General features: G+C 45.0%; 2 protein-coding genes across 3 annotated transcripts in view; one reads left to right on the top strand and one right to left on the bottom strand.

Annotated features, from left to right (window-relative positions):
* Ctcf (CCCTC-binding factor) overlaps window positions 1-10,368 on the bottom strand; it is a 52,433-nt gene extending 42,065 nt beyond the window's left edge. For both annotated transcript variants that reach the window (XM_005345462.2, XM_005345461.2), the window contains exons 1-2: window positions 10,119-10,368; window positions 3,114-3,230 (exon numbers count right to left, since the gene is read on the bottom strand). The gene's annotated coding sequence lies outside the window, so the exon portion shown is untranslated. The remainder of the gene's footprint in view (window positions 1-3,113; window positions 3,231-10,118) is intronic.
* The window catches only part of Agrp (agouti related neuropeptide), a 67,909-nt gene continuing 64,466 nt past the window's right edge, over window positions 8,600-12,042 (top strand). Inside the window, exon 1 of the mRNA XM_026778364.1 lies at window positions 8,600-9,566. The gene's annotated coding sequence lies outside the window, so the exon portion shown is untranslated. The remainder of the gene's footprint in view (window positions 9,567-12,042) is intronic.

Below are 12,042 nucleotides of genomic sequence, written 5' to 3' on the forward strand. Positions count from 1 at the left end.
CAGGGTTTCTCTGTGGCTTTGGAGCCTGCCCTGGAACTAGCTCTTGTAGACCAGGCTGGTCTCGAACTCACAGAGATCCGCCTGCCCCTGCCTCCTGAGTGCTGGGATTAAAGGCGTTAAGGCCACCAGCCATGACAGCACGTTTATAATCTAAGCACTCAGGGAAATGGAGAAGGGCCTCTTTGATAGTCTCCATTCCCTGCATTCCAGATTATAATCATATCTCATACAGAATCTATGTTCCATGATCTCAAAGTTGACCTAAAATATAATACTTTAAACACAGATTTATTGTTTCCTAATGTGATGTTCACCCCACTCCTCAAGTCCCCTTTTGAGACAAGGCTTCACACTGGCCTCAAACTCACTGGACCCCTCTTGCCTGAGTCTCTGAAGTGCTAGGAATACAAATGTTAGCTACAATATCTGGCTTGTTCGTTTTTTAGATAAAATCTGCAAAACTGCCAGGCATGGTGGTGCTTGACTTTAATTCTAGCACTTAGGAGATAGAAGCAGATGGGTCTCTGTTGAGTTCAAGAATTACTTAGAGAGACCGTTTCAAAAAAAAAAAAAAAAATCTGCAAAGTCATCTCCAACTATTCATATCTCACAGAATAAGTCTTTAAGTTTTCTCCAACTATTCATATCTCACAGAATAAGTCTTTAAGTTTCATCTCTATCCTTGAGTGACACCAATACTGAAAGATACTTGTGTACAAGCGAAAGGTAAGCTCATAGTTTTACAATGCATCTCAGTATGTGACCACATTGTACCACCACAAAGGCTACTGGATAGAACCAATACCATTTCTGTTTGGTTAGGGGGGTTCCTATAAGGCTAACATTAAGTCAGAAATCTTACAGCTTATATTCAATAACACATACTTATCCTCATAGCATAATGGTAAGAATAAATAGCAACATAATGCTCTTAACACAGATCAAGAGTTGGGAACAATCCCCAATTTCTCAGTGAGTATAATAAATAGTGTCACAGGATACAATATGTACAACAAGAAAATTAAAAGAAAAATCTGAAAAGTATACATGTATACTATGTTCTACTCATAGAAATATAAAAACGTAAGTAGAAAAAGACAAGATCTCCTGAGTAAATTGGGAGCATTGAAAGGGAAGGAAGAGGCGGGGGGGGGGGGGGGGGGGGGGGGCAGAGAAAGATATAGAGCTCAATAAAAATCAATAAAATTAAAAAAAAAGAAATATAAAAGAACAAAGAAATATTAGATTCCTAAAACAATTTGTCAAACTGGTCACTTTTTAGAAATATAAATATAGTGCTCTGTTTAGGAGCAGCCCAAGAAAAGTTTCTCTGTATTATATAGAGACTAACAATGGACATCCAGTAATGAAACCTGACCCTAAAAGTAATAGTCAATGATATATCTATGGAAAATGTCACACATACAAATGAAAATCAAAGCATTCACAAAGAATGTGGATGCAAGATAATGTTAGGACTGGAGTTACAGATGGCCATGAGCCACCAGATAGATGGGTTCTAGAAATCCAATCCTGGTCCTCTGCAAGAACAGTAAGCACTGAGATATCTCTCTAGCTCCATGACAAGATTTTACCCCCACTACTGGGAATTGAATTTACTTCATGCAAACTAGGAAAGAATTCTACTACTAGGCTATATTCTCAACACTCAAAAATCAGTATAAATTGTTAAAGGACTAAGCTGGAGCTAGTGGGATGGCTCAGGGTATAAAGTACTTGTAACAAAACCAAATGGCCTGCACTTGAACCCCAGAATTTACGTGGTGGAGAGAACTGACTCCTATCTGATCTCTCATATGCACAGGAGCACAAGCATGTATGTTTATGTACATGTGCAGTAGAGCTAATGACAGCCAGGCATGGTGGTCATTAGCTAGGATGGCAGCACATGGGAGGCCGAGGCATAAAGCCAGAACTGTTTCAACAGGCCGGCAAGTAAGCATCAGCAACGAAAATATCACTTTTCTCTCTTATGTTTCTACTGTGGTGCCCATAAAAAAAAAAAAAAAACCACTTCCCTGAGTCTGGAGAGATGAGCACTCGCTTCTCTTCCAAAGGATTCAAGTTCAATTCCCAGCACCCACATGGCAGCTCTCAATTGTTTCTAACTCCAGTTTTTGAGGATACAACACCTTCACACACATATACAGACATTACACCCAGGTAAAAGACCAATACACATGAAATAAAAAACCAAAAAACACTTCCCACTAAAGGTACTCATACCTCATTTTGTTTAATACTCTATTTTTCAAGACAGAAATACAGCTTGCACTCTGCTTTAAAAATGTTAACTTAGAGACAGGAGGATCTCTGAGTTCGAGGCCAGCCTGATCTACAGAGCTAGTTCCAGGACAGGCTCCAAAGCTACAGAGAAACCCTGTCTCGAAAAACAAAACAAAACAAAACACACACACAGATCTCAAAGCAGAATAGACCCCAACATTTATAAGGTCTTTTCCAAGTATCCATGCAGAGTATAGACTAACAAAATTGATAAAGACTATCACACTATAAGGCAAATATGGGCTAACTAGACTAACTCAAGAAAAATTTTATCAGATACTAGTTTTTCCAACAACAAAATCACAACTGTTCCTAACAAAATTATAAAACTATAAACTGTCATTTACCACTTCACATCATCTCCCAATGGTCAAAATATATAACCCAAAGGTTTCTACAGAAAAACATTGTATCTGCCCTGTCAATCATCTAGTATATGGCACTACGGTCTCATACCCAGGACCTGATAATATTGCTTGCATGCTCTCAATTATCCAATGTGCTGTATCCCCTATGCTCAAAACTACCCAGAAATCCTCTACATCCAAAAGGGTGGCATTACCTCATACTTTCCCCCTCTGGGGACTGAATTTAGGCTATAACATTACACCTCTTAGGTTCCCAAGTGCTGGCTGGGATTACAAGCATATGCCACCCCACCCATCTTTTTACTTTTTTATTTTCTCTAGAGTGGCCTTCAACTTGTTATTCTCCTACCTATGCCTGGCATAGCTGTAACCACAGCCCTACATCACTGAGCTCAGCTAGTCCTTTTTTTAAGAGCAAACAAAGGAAAAGGCATTTACCTCTCCGTGGCTGCAAAATCAGTTTGAGGAAGGAAAACAGAACCCAGTTCTGCAGTCCCTAGCTCCAAGTTTGTCTGCTAGCGCATCGTGTTCTTTGGTTCTAGGTTTGTAGTCATTCTAAAAGAAAAGCAGAAATCATTTAATGAGACAGCAAATTCACATAAACACACCATACAGCATAAAAAGGAAGACTGATAGATATGATTGGGAGGAAAAAACAAACAAACAAAGAAAACAATAGACCTGCTGGTTGTAATAATGAATGAAGGTCTATGATGTCAGCACCTGGGAAGCAAAGGCAAGAGAATTGCCAATAGTTCAAAGCCAGTTAGAGATACAAGCAAGATCCTGTCTCAGAAACAACAACAAAACCTCCACCCCAGGCAACAAACTGTTCATATTAACTGAATCATTCTACAAATGCCTTTCAAGCCAACAATAAATACAATTCACTTCCTTTTTAGACGTTCAATGAACAGATACAGATTAAAAAGATTTATGATTGTTAAAACAGTAAGTACTCCATTATAATTATGGCACATACACTCAAACTACCAAAAGTTAATTCTTACAGCTAAAAAAATAATTCTTTAGCAGTTTGTTTCCTTATCTTCAGTAAATAGTATGTAGTGTTACTGATTAAGTTAGTTTGCTGCACAAACTGGTAACCTTATTAACAAGAGGCAGGGAGAAGCTTTCAAAGACCTTTGAAAATCCTAGAATAACCAAATACTTGTCTTAGTGAACATTTTCCCTTTATAAACTACAATGAACTGAGATACTTCAAGTAGAATGGACAACATCTCTATTTAAAAAAAAAAAAAGGCATGGAAACCAACACCTTTAATCCAAGCACTCTAGACTCTAGGTCAGAGGCAGGAAGATCTGAGTTTGAGGCCAGCCTGGTCTACACAGCAGGCTCCAGGACTGTCCAAACTACTTGAGAGATCCTGCCCCCCCCCACAAAAAAAAAAAAACCCAACTTACAACAACAAAAAACCCAAAAAACAAACAAACAAAAAAAGCACCAGGAAATAAAGAGAGAAAGGGAGGAAAAGAGAAAGCCCTAAGTGAAATACTCTGCGAGCTTTCAAAGGTGGTGGCGTACACCCATAGTCCCAGGTTGAAGTAGGATTATGAGTCTGAGGTGAGACTATCTCTGAAAACAACAAAAAGGGCTAGAGGGATGGCCCAGAAGTTAAGCAGTTAAGAGCACTTGCTGCTCTTGTAGAGGACCCAGGTTCAGTTCCCAATACCCACAAGAAAGCCCACAACTGTCTACAACTCCAGTTCTAGGGAATCTGACCCCCATTGACCTCCATGGGTACAAGGTATGCACACAGAATACATACATACGTGCAGGCAAAATCATTCATACACAAAATAAAAGTAAATCTTTACAAGCAACAAAAAGTTTTCAAAGATTCTGGTATATAAAGTACAACAAAGAGGAAATCCATCTCATAATTTAACTAGCTCAATAAAATAAGCTGATACAATACTTTTAAGACTCCTATGGGAGGCAGCATAACATAAAACTGTTATTATTGCCAATTTTCACATCGAGGTCCATAACACCATCAAAAGGGAACAGAATTTACATCCCAAAAATTTTAAATTTATTCCAACAATAAAGATCAGGTGTATAAGCCGGGCGGATAGTGGCACACGCCTTTAATCCCAGCACTCGCGAGGCAGAGGCAGGCGGATCTCTGTGAGTTCGAGACCAGCCTGGTCTACAGAGCTAGTTCCAGGACAGGCTCCAAAAAACCAGAGAAACCCTGTCTCAAAAAACCAAAAAAAAAAAAAAATCAGTTGCATGGGTGCATGAAAAAATATAGCACCACTCTTGAGGTATAATGTCAAAAGACTATGTAATAACACATCTTTGCATTCAAATATTAAACCACTGAAAAAATGCACCATGATATTGGCTAGGAAGCAATGAAGATACAGACTAGAAAGGCTGTATGGTAGTTTCCCAACTTCTTAGGATGGTACATGTAATTCCAACACTTGGGAGTCAGAGGCAGAATGATGGCTATGAGTTTGAGGCCAGCTTAATCTATTTACATCATGGGTTCTAGGCCAACCAGGGCTACTTGAGACCTATCTCATAACAAATTAAAAATAATTTACAAAATAAAAGAGATTTGTTTTTATGTATGCGTACTTTGCCTGCATGTACATTAAGCACATAGAGGTCAGAACAGGAGAGTGAATGTGCAACACCATGTGGGGAATAGGAACAGCACCCGGATCCTTCGCAAAAACAACAAGTGCTCATAATTGCTGAGCCATGTCTCTAATCCTGGAGGGTTTCTTTTTGTTGTTTTGGTTTTTTTTTTTTTTTTTGGTTTTTTTCGAGACAAGGTTTCTCTGTGGTTTTGGAGCCTGTCCTGGAACTAGCTCTTGTAGACCAGGCTGGTCTCGAACTCACAGAGATCCGCCTGCCTCTGCCTCCCGAGTGCTGGGATTAAAGGCGTGCGCCACCACCGCCCGGCTGTTTTGGTATTTTTTGAGACAAGGAATCATTATATAGACTAGGTTATTCTTAAACTCATGATTCTCCTGCTTCAGCCTCCTGAGAGCTAGGATTACAGGCATATACCACCATGCTTGGCTTTAAGTGGTCTTGAAAATACACGTGATACAACAAATCTACATATCTGAGAACAGCTATCTTCAATGTTACACATATTTCATCTATTGTTCTTTCTCAACCTGTAAGTTCCTTTTCAGTCTTGAACCATTACCAATCTTAGTTATTTGAAGAAGGATCATTTTAACCAACAGTTTGAAGTCATCTGGAGCCAAGACATGTAAATAGAATATAAAGCTGGACAAATTAAGATTCCTAGGAGAGAGACTCTAAAGTAGATGATGTGGAATGGCTGTGATGCCAGCAGCAACCCCTAGGAGAAAAAAAAGGCTCAACAGAATTTTCAGCCAATAAGTAAAACATGTGAAAGACTCTGCCGTAGGACTCCTCCCTACAGCATTAGTCAGGCACATGTGGATCTGCCAAGGAACTCTCAAAACAGGCATTGGTCCCAACTGGATTCCTTTAATTCTCAATATCCTTAAAAAATAAATAAAAAATAAAAAGACCCTTAAACTCAGAACACATCTAAGGTTCTACTTTTGCACCTCCTAAATTATCTTACAAGGCTGGAGAGATCCCTAAGGAGAACCTTCCAACAACTCTTAAATAAGTAGGATTTCCTTATATAGGCAGATAGTCATATAACTGTGTCACATTATTGTCCTTGGGATGAGCTAGATGGCTCTGTGGGTACAATCTACTTCCAGGAAAGCCTGATGACTTGAGTCCAGAATCAAGTAAAAGTCCATTGCTTTACTCTCAGCACTCAGGAGGCTGAGACTTCAAGTGTGAGACCAGCCTGGTCTACACTGTCAATTCCAGGACAGCCAGAGCTATGAAGAAAACTCCTGTCTTGGGGCTGGAGAGATGGCTCAGTGGTTAATAGCACTGAATGCTCTTCCAGAGAACCTGGCTTCAATTCCCAGCACCCTCCTCCCCCTCCATGTCAGCTCACAACTGTCTGTAACTCCAGATGTAAGATCTGATACCCCTTTTCACATTAAAAACACAACCTGTCTCAAACAGAAAAGTGGGGGGAGAGAATACAAGTCAGCTGCAATGGTTCATGACTTCAATCCCAGCACTTGGGAGACAAGGGGCTGGTAGATCTCTTGAGTACAGCACCAATCTAGCCTACACAGCAAGTTCTAGGCCAACCAGGGATCCAAAAATAAAGGAGAAAATGGACTCTACAGTGTTGGACCTTCCTTCACACATCTGCCTGCACTCACATACACAAAGGCCAAAGGACGTGATGTCTTTAAACTCAGCCAAAGGCAGGTGGATCTCTGAGATGGAAGACTAGTCTGTGTTACATAGCCAGTTCCTGACTAGCCAGAGTTATACAGTGAGACCCCATCTCGAATTAATTAATTAAATAATAAGCCGGGCGGTGGTGGTGCACGCCTTTAATCCCAACACTCGGGAGGCAGAGGCAGGCGGATCTCTGTGAGTTCGAGACCAGCCTGGTCTACAAGAGCTAGTTCCAGGACAGGCTCCAAAACCACAGAGAAACCCTGTCTCGAAAAACCAAAAAAAAAAAAAATCATCTTTTGCTAATATCTGCCAATTTGTTTGTTGTTATAGTACTGGGGACTAAGCTTTGTCAAGTACTCCTAACAAATCCGAACTTTAAATCTGTCAGGATTCAAGCCTATAATCCCAGGTATTAGGAAATTATAATTTAAAGTGGGAGGTCTCCCTAAGTAAGCATAAATTCAAGGCCAATTCCACCTTAAATTCAAACCTGGGTAACTTAATCAGAGACTTTATCAAAAAAATAAGAAGGGGGTTATGAATATAGCTGAGGTAGAGAGCACTTGCTTAACTTACTCAAGGCCCTGAGTTCAAACCCCAGTTACTACAAACACAAATTCCAACTACTCTCTGCTAAGGCAGTCTCGCGTACCAAAAGGTTGCTTTCTACAGGCTTTGAAGCTAAAGATGACCTTGAGTTCCTTCTCCTCCTCCCCCTCTACTTCTAAAGTACTGGCAGTCGCCATCCCTGGGAGCTTGTGCAGCTTATTTTAATAAAAATGACACTTGTTAAACAACAAAACTTGACCAAAAAAAATCTGAAAATGTAATAAATTACATAGTTGGGCCAAGTTTTTGTTTTGTTTTTTAAAAAGATGGTTCTACTAAAGGCTGGCACTCCATCGACACTACATTTAGTAACTCTGTGAAATTTTATTGTAGGGGAGGGAGAGGAAGAACATTCTGGAGAGTTCAAAGAAGGGATGAGATGAATGACTGAGAACATACCTCAAAGGTAGAACACTTTCATGGCATGCACAAGCACCACAAAAAACAAAGTTGCATAGGATTTCAATGTGGCTTAACTAGCTTGGAGAATCCTAGGTTCGTTTAAGGGAGGGAGATGGGATGACATAAAACGTTGGGGAGTGTTCAAAGAGTTGTGCACAGTCAGGCATGGTGACACAAGCCTTTAATCCCAGCACTCGGGAGGCAGAGGCCAGCCTAGTCTACTAAGTGAGATCCAGGACAGGCTCCAAAGCTACACAGAGGGGGGGGAAAAAGAGTTGTGTACAATGGGGGTTGCCAGGACCTACAAACTGAGATCACATACACAATTTTTCTTAAGATCAAGATGTTTAGAGAAAGCCAAGCATGTCGGAGCACACCTTTAACCCCAGCACTCGGGAGACAGAGGCAGGTGGATCTCTGAGTAGGGGGCCAGCCAAAGCTACAGAGCGAAACTACTCTGTCCGGGGTTTGGGGTGGGAAGATATTTAAAGCTTCTAATAAACTTAAATATCTTCTTTTCTATAAACGTCAACCTAGAGTTTCTTTTCTACTTAAGAACCCAAGTCACACATCAGCGACTAATTAGTAACAAAATATGGGGGAGCGACTCGGGAAATAAAGGTTACTCCAGCAATTTAACAACGTAAGCTTTTTAATGTAAAAGAATTAAAGTCAGGGTAAATACCCTGTTTACCTTCTTTTCCTATCTATGGAGGTCGTGAAATTTTAACTTTCTTAGTTATCTAAACTCCAAAAAAGTATTGTCTCTATGCTGATGTTTACTTAATGCTAAACTCAATCCAGGAAGTCAGCTACTAAAGAGTAGTTACATTAGGCACACACATTTATAAACCATCTGCTGCAAGTGACCCAGGACTCAATTACAACATCAACCCTCACATTTCATCCAACAGTCAAATTATCAGTCTAGTCGAGAATAAGTTCATCTTGCCCTACTGGCGCTTCATATCGGGTTGCACAATCCCAGAGGGTTGAACTGTCTTAGCCTAGCCCTAGAGCATCAGGTCGTAACTGGAGTGCGAAGTTACCGGCAGGACATTTTTAAACTGGAGGCAAACTCCAGCGTCGCCTGCACAAACGTAACCAGCCTATGCTCCCAAATTTTGGAGTTTAACACATCACTTGAGATCAGAATGAAATAAGTTTCAGTCCCTTTGAGATCTCTGAGCACACAATGTGTTATCAATCCAAGGGACTGAAGAGTGCGAACCTAGCTGGGGAAAAAAACTATTTGGTGCGGAAATTCGAGTCTTTTCCGCCCACCATTGGGGGCCGCATCGATCGGGTCCGGCGCGATGCCCTGGCGTGAGTTTGGGGGCGCAACGGGACCCGGAGGGGGCGGCGAGCGCGCGTTCCCCCGCCCGCTCGGGCGGCGTCGAGGCGCGAGCAGCTCAGCCAGCCTTGCAGAGGGAGCTCTCGGCAGTTCAGGGGTCCCTCTGCTCGCAGCCACAGCGGCGCCGCCTGCGCCACTCGGCGGCGACGGAGACCAGCGGCGGCGATGATCGGACTCGGAGGAACTAGAGAGCACCCCAGCTGCTGGAGAAGTACTCGGCGGCCGGGTAGGTTCCGGGAGCGGGTGGACTGGGAAGATGGGCAGTCCGAGGCGCGGCAGTAGGGACCAGACACCCACACGGTTCCGGGACCCGGCTACGCGCGGGCGGCAGAGGATTCAGGACCCCCGAGAGAGGCAAGCGCGGAAACCGAGCCTCAAGAGGTCCAGCCTCGGTTAGGGCCACCCGTCGCGGGAGGGGCGGAGGGCAGAGGGCGGGCCGCGGCCCGAAGATCAGCCAGGCCAAAAGCCGGCCTCGAGGGTAGAGACAAAGGAAGGAAAATGGAGTCGCCGAGCGCGCAGGCCTCTGTCGCCACTGCCGCCAGAGGCCTACCATGTTGGGCGGAGGGAAACTAGCGGGCGGGCTTGGAGGGGGTTGGCCAGGCCCTGGCGGCAGCGCCGGGCAATGGCGGCGGCCGCGCCACAGCAGGGACGGTAGAGGGAGACAAACACCCCCCGGCGGCGGCGCTGGCGCCGGGCTGCAGCCAGCGCCGACCGGAGCGGCCCCATCGTGACACCTAGAGGCGGCCCGCGAAACCTCCTCCACCCCGGGCCCCCTTACCTTCGCGCCACACCCCCCGCGGCGCCCGCTCCGCCGCCGCTCCACCGCTCCGGCCACCTGGCGTCCCCGGCTAGCTCCGCGTGCCTGCACTGGCTACCGCTGTCGCCGCTGCCGCCAAAGAAGCAGCTCCGCGCACGGTTTAATCGCTCCACAGGCTCGGACACAAAATGGCGGCGGCGCGGTGCAGTGCGCCTGCGTCGGCGCTGCCGGGGCCGCGGGTGCTGATAAGGGAAGAGACGGGTTGGGGGGGCCGGCCGGCGGCGAGTTGAGGGCGGGGGAGGAAAGGTGAGGGGAGGGGTTGGCGCGGGGCAGCATGGGAGGCGGCCCCGGGCGCCAACTTTCAAAAGCTGGCGCGATGGCGTCACGGGATGCGCCGCGAGTCGCGTCGTCACTCCGCACGCGCCCTTCCGCGCCCTCGCCCGGTCGCGCGTGGGCTCGGCTGAGGCGGAGGCGTCCTGGTTCCCGTTGGGTGGGGCTTCCTGGGCGGAGGTTTGCGGCCTCTGGGCGGTCGGATCTCCGCCTGGTTGCAGTGATTCTTCTGCTCTTTTCTCTCGCCCGTAGCCGTGGAGGGCAGGAGGGTTAAGGTTACTTGAACTAAGCGCGCGGGCCCAGCCAGCGGGTCGAGGAGGCTGCAAGGTTCGGCCCTACCCAGTCTCCTACCCCGCTGGGCCCAACCCGGGTTTAGCCCTGCGCGGTACTCCGCTGCCGAGTAAGACCCAGCGAGTTCCCGCGCCTTCACACTTCTCCAACACTGTCCGGTGCTCAAGATCGATGGCTAGAAGAGCTGTCTTTGCCAATGGCTTTGGTGATCTAGAAAAGGGCCTTATAAAACCGGGTGCGAAACGAAGGACCAGGGCAGGGTCTTTTGCTGTCTCGAGGACTTCTCAATCCGGAGAGACACCAGACCACAGCAGTGGATTTTTAAAGACGTTATTTCTGTTAGGTTCCCAGTTGAAGTCGTTCAGCCCTTCCCTCTCCCCTGGAGGAGCATAGGGACCCTACCCAACCAGTAGTAAACTTGACAAAGACCCTCTCCCCACAAGACTGTGGAATGTGACTTAGGACTGTATTCCCAACCCTCTTGTTTTATCTACGAGGATAACAAATGCACCTAGCATCAAGGGAGCTGCTTCTGCTCTGTCCATATATTTATGCTGTGTTGTGAGAATGCTGCCCCATTATGAACAGATAACTGCTGTTCCCCCCAAAAGAATCAGAAAGTTGGGTTTGGAAGTATGTATGTATAATCCAGATGTTCAAATGTCAGCAGCTAAATAAGATGTTTTTAAACTTCATGAGCCAATTTATCCAGATAAAAGAAATTCCAAGACTAAATCTTAGGAAACCTTACAGAGAGGGTAATAGAGAAGGAAGCAGGCAGAAAGTCAAGTCTAGAGTGTTGAATTGTAGAATCCAAGGCCAGAAGTTTGAGGCAGGAAGGGAGGCTCCTGTTTCCAGATGCTGCATGTTCTGGTACAGTTGAGTCAGAGACTTATTAAATTTGTTACCTCGGAGATAACTAGCAAATGTCATTGGTGACTTTCGCTTGACTAGTATGAACCGAGTAAAGATGTTGGCCTGAGTAGAATGGGTTAAAAAGTAAACAGAAAAGTAAGGAAAGAGAAACAATACATGAAGGCAACTTGAGAGTTTTGCTGTGGGTAGAAGAGAGGTTGGGGATAAGTGCAGAAGGAAGTGAGGGCAAGGGAGGAGTTTTGTTTTATTTCCCTTCTGGTTGTAGGAGTTCAATGCACAGCCATTCACATGGCAGGACTCTGCCACTGAGCTTCATCTCAAGCCAGTGGAGATGTTTAAAAAGATGATGGACAGAGCCGGGCGGTGGTGGCACACGCCTTTAATCCCAGCACTTGGGAGGCAGAGGCAGGCGGATCTCTGTGAGTTCGAGACCAGTCTGGTCTACAGA

The sequence above is a fragment of the Microtus ochrogaster genome, chromosome 4 (genome assembly GCF_000317375.1).
Source record: "Microtus ochrogaster isolate Prairie Vole_2 chromosome 4, MicOch1.0, whole genome shotgun sequence".
NCBI classification, from domain to species: domain Eukaryota; kingdom Metazoa; phylum Chordata; class Mammalia; order Rodentia; family Cricetidae; genus Microtus; species Microtus ochrogaster.